Below are 5,523 nucleotides of genomic sequence, written 5' to 3' on the forward strand. Positions count from 1 at the left end.
AATATTGTTTATTGTCTATTCTTAAGTGACAGATCGCAATAAAAGAAAATAAATTAACTTGTTCGAATTTCGAGTTTTGTTAATTTGCTGTGAAAGTTCATTTACAAATTTATTTGCTGAGTTATATTAGAACAAAATCATAAACCATCTGCAGAATAAATGAATTAATTAGTTATAGTTATTTTTAATTATTAAATTTTAATACCATTCTTCTTATATTGTTACTATTTTTGATATCTATCTTATTATATCTTGTAGATAGTATATAAAGATATTTTTTTGGAACAGTAGTGAACTACAACAACAAAAATTTTATTTTTTATATTATTTTAATTAATTGAATTTTTGGTTGACCATACAGCTGTTTCAAGTATTGCCAAATACCCATCATCAGTGGTCTTGGAAATAATTCTTGTATTTAATTATTCGTAAATAATTATTTTTTGAGACTGTAAGTACCAGGATCTTATGGTATATAAATTATATTATCTCCAATATATTATATGGCTTTGATATATAACCTAATATATTATTAGATTATTATATTAAATTATGTTAAATTATTTGGTTGAAAATTGAAATTAAAACTATATCATTTTTGAAGAGCATGAACTTTATCTGATAAAATCTGATTCAAGGCTCTCTTACATTTATGTATATAATTTTATAGAATTTACGTATACTAGTATATTTTTTTTTGTATGGCAAATTGCGATTTACGTTAACGAATTTAAGTCAATAAAATGTGTAAAGTTGAAATGCTAAAATGCTAAAATGCTAGAAATCACAAAATCAAGTCGAAATTGGATTACAAAGAATGAACAATGTCAGAAACAAATATTGACGCTTAATTTGATTTGTAACATTTTTTTCTTTTTGTTGTTGTTTGAAATGAATAAAAAAATGTATAAGAAAAGAAAAAGATAAACAAAATAAAAATCACGCTACAGTGTTAATTTAATACTAAAAGCTTGTGATATATCAATAAGAAATGGATAAATAAATTTACTAAATACTTAACACAATCTGAACATACGGTTGGTTATATATGCATACGAAGTGGAAGAACGTGATCCAGATTACAGTATGATAAAGTTATATATATATATAAAATATACTATGTATACATATAACCTGCATTTATATTGAATATAACTAATATATTGAAATAACATAAATTCTATTATTTCAATATAGAAATATATGAACTTCATATTGTTAAATAAATATTGGTCAAAAATATTATAAGCTAACGTATATCAACACTTATAGAGGATATAATGTATGTAGCTATATCTTAACTTATTACAATTCTTGAGTTGTTAATTTTACTAGTAATTAGTACAATCTAAATATTGGTACAATGGAACGACATATATAAGTCAACTATTTCACTTTAAAAAAATTTTTTAACATCAATTTAGTAATTACAAAGTTATTAATTATTAATTATAAAACTTATTTGAATAATTAAGTTTCCACTGAAAGATCAGATAGTTTATTAGGGATAGCACACGATAACTGTAATTAGGTTAAAAACAACGGTTAGCGTAACTTGGCTTTTCTAGCAACTTTGAGAGCAACATAATGGGGCAATTGAAGTGTTGACATTTGTATATGCATATGCACTCTCAACTTATCCCAATACACTAAAGTAATTTAGATTTTATAAGGAGGTTAGAAAATATCAGGGCACCAATATACCTAATTTAATTAATTTGCGTAGATTTTATATAAATTTATTTAGTAATTTTGTTTTTATGTTTGGCTTTGCTGAAGCTCACATACCCTTTATATAGAATTTTAATCTGAATTTTTAATTTTAAATCTATAATGTTTATATATAATCTATATTACATCATAGTATATATAACACATTAAAAGAAATCAAAAGAAGAAAATGGAAGTGGATTGGTCACAAGCTAAGAAAAAACATCATCCTGCATAACAAAGCATGTACTACGCTGGAATACAGAAGGTAGCTGCCGGCCTGGAGTCCCAGCTAAAACATGGCGAAGAACAGTGAATCAGGAGCTTAAAGACGCACAGTACTCCTGAAACCAAATCACGAGAGAAACAGGCAACATAATAAGATTTAGAGAAATCGTTGAGGCCCTATGCTTCACTTAGAAGAGAAGGACAGCAATAAGTAAATATATAAAATATAACAATATAATTTAAAATAGTAGTAATTAATTAAATGTATGTAAAAACATTAACATAAAAAAGTTTCATAGAATAAGATAAATTAGAAGCAACAATTTTGTCATTCTTATCATAAATATTATCTTCCATATTATTCTATAGCCTAAATTCTAAAATTAAAAGGAATATGTTATAAAATAAAGAAATTTTCTTAAAACTAGTATGTTTCCAAATATCGACTTAGATTAGATATATATGGTACATATGTTTAACCATATTAGAGAAATATATATAAATCAGAGATATATTTAAATCTTAACTGATCAACCCTTTACACGGTTTTTATTCTATAAATTATGCTTAAGTTCTAAATTTCAAATATATACTTTAGAAAATTGACAAAAATATGTGTTCGCTTCGGCAGTTGATATGGCAGATGTGGTTCATATCTGAACTGATACGAAAAACATTTTATTTGTTTACTTTATGCGGCAGCTATAGGAAGTAGTAATCTGATTTCGACCAATCTGACAAATGATAAAGAATGTGGGCAAAGTTGTATTTGAATAGCTTAAAAACTAAAGAACTAGTGTAAACTGAAACAGACTGAAGGATAAATGGGCAGTGCTAACTGAACTCTACGTCAATGAGTTACAAAAATATTGATAACACTTTTCACATTTTGTGTGTGTAAAGGAAATAAAGATTAAACATTAACTATTAACATAAAACACAAAAAAATTTAGAAAAAGTGCTAGCTAACTGCACTAAAAATATTAAAAATATGAAAAAATATACTAAATGATATCACTTCATTAAGGTTTTGTACCAGTACTTGAAAATAAATTCTTAAACATTATATACATATATCAAGTAAGAAAAAGGCATTTATCTGATGTAACTGTAAAATCGGAATACGAAACTTAATATACCAACTAAAATGATAAAAATAAACAAAAATATTTTGAGGCAAAGTAATAAATTTCTTAATTTTTTACTTTTTTAAAAAGTCATTAATGATATTTCATACTTTTTGAAAGTTTATTACCATAAAAACATATACTCATACATTCATACATTCATTAATAAAGTTACCAAGTCTGAGTACGAAGTTATCATGGCGAAACGCAATATCTGTTTAAGACCACCATTATTTTTATTTCTCTATCTCAAATGTTTTGTAAGTTGAATCCCTTTATGAAAATTTTTACTTGTATTTGTTAGGATTTTATGTATTCAGCATTTTTATTTTCTTAATTTTTGTAAGAAACATAAAAGATTTATGAGCCATAAAGCCAAGAAATTTTGTTTCAAGGTCATTCGCAGGCAAACTTTTTAAGGAGTAGTGAGAGATGGTTTATTTGCATTTAGGGATTTGGGTGCCGCACTACAACTGGATGACTTTAATTTCGACTTAGATTAAATAAAGTAACTGATTCTAAATATTTAACTTTCGAAAACTATTTCTTTCTTATAAAAAAAAATTGGAATTAGAATTTGTATGATAAAAGAGCATTTTCAAATTGTCAAAAAAAAAAGTTAAGTAATAAATAATAATAATAAATAACTTAAATAATTATAATAAATTTAATTATAAGTAATTAGTAATAAAAAGTAATTATAAATATAAAAATAAAAGCAAAAAGATAATTTGTGAGATACTTATAGTTAAAAAATTATAAAATTAAATTTATTCGTAAGTACTTTCTAAATCTAGGATACAAGAGAATTCACGACACAGTAATTACGAACTTTAGTTTATCCAGCAACGCTCCAGTTATTGTTACTGTAATAGAGGTTACATTCTTATGTCATCCAACAGAATTTAAAGTCATAACCTTATCCGCTGAATGCACAGTCTTCGTCTTTGATTGCTTTGGGGTTTTTTTAATTTTTTTGAGTCACTGTTTTAATTGCTTTTAGTGTACAGAATAAATACAGAACACAGGATCAGTAATGTATAAAGAACAATTAGGACTGACGATTAGGAATATACACAATCTACTTTCTATGATTTAATATTTAAAAAAATTTTACAAATTTTGTGCTTATATCTGAACATCGTAAACGCAGCCAAGTAAAACGCCCACAGTTTCAGCAATCGCCCTGGTTTATATTTTCTGATCATACAATACCATTTGATGTACTTCTGTAATATTTTAATCAGTGGTAAGTGCGATCTTCATTGACTATGTGGGTACGATAACGCTTAAAATCAGCCAGTTATCTTTGTACGAAACGTTTGTTGCATGTTCCTTGTAAAATTTTTCTAACTCGAATTTAATTTAATGGCAAATTAGTTAACATTAGCACAATTAAGTTTTGTTACCTGTAATTTATCGGTTCTCCTAATATTAAACTAAAACCTTGATGAAACAAGAACACCATCGAAAATCAAAATTATTTGTCCTCTAATTCAAGATTTTTTAACCAATCAAAGAATGAAATAAGTTATTGACACCTTTTTAAGCTTCTTACTTCTTGAATATATGGAATTCATACATTAGAGACTTTAAATAAAATAGTTCGACTATTGATGGTCTTTTGACATTTTGAAATACATTCAAAACTCTGGCAGACTTGGAATCAAGTTTGAACGATGGAGTTTAATGTTAGTACCTGCTAGCATACATTGAAGAATTAAATTAGATTCAGTTATTTTTCCATATGTGACGTATAGTTCTAATAGTTCCTAGTGATGCCAGATAAAACTAAGCCTCTATATAGATATTATGGTAGGTATTTCTAAAGAGTGATTTTTTTATCACGCTTCCCAGATCCTGAGTATTATAGTATAAGTGTTTTCAAAGCCATGATTTAAAGAACTAGCACATCAGTAGAATGTAAAGAATCGAATTCTCTTCAATTAAATAAAAAAGTCATTTTACTTATGCAAGTATCTGGCCAATACCAATATTCAAAATATTGTGAAGTGTATTAACGAATGAGGTGCCTAAAAGCGAAGTTCTGGACAGATCTAGATATAGACACATGTACTATTTAAAAATTTTACAGCTGATGATTTGGTATTACTTTTAGTAAGTTATGTTCTACCATTTTTGAGCGAAGACTTCAATGAACAGTTTTCGAAAAAACGGAAGTACCGGTAAAGCCGTGGGCAATTTGGAAACATAAACATATATACATGGTTTTACATATATAATATAATTATATATTTTAATAATAATTTATTAAAATCGAAGTATCTGCTTCCATAATAGATTAAATATTTGTTTGAAGTTTTTTTTTCAATTTTTGAAAATGTAATTATTAGTTTTAAATAAAACTAAATATATACATATTTGAGTAGATATATTATTAAATGTCTAATATATTATATTATCTTTTTTTCAGTTAGAAACTTGCTAATTATTGACA

Source organism: Teleopsis dalmanni, chromosome 2, assembly GCF_002237135.1.
Source record: "Teleopsis dalmanni isolate 2A chromosome 2, ASM223713v2, whole genome shotgun sequence".
NCBI lineage: Eukaryota > Metazoa > Arthropoda > Insecta > Diptera > Diopsidae > Teleopsis > Teleopsis dalmanni.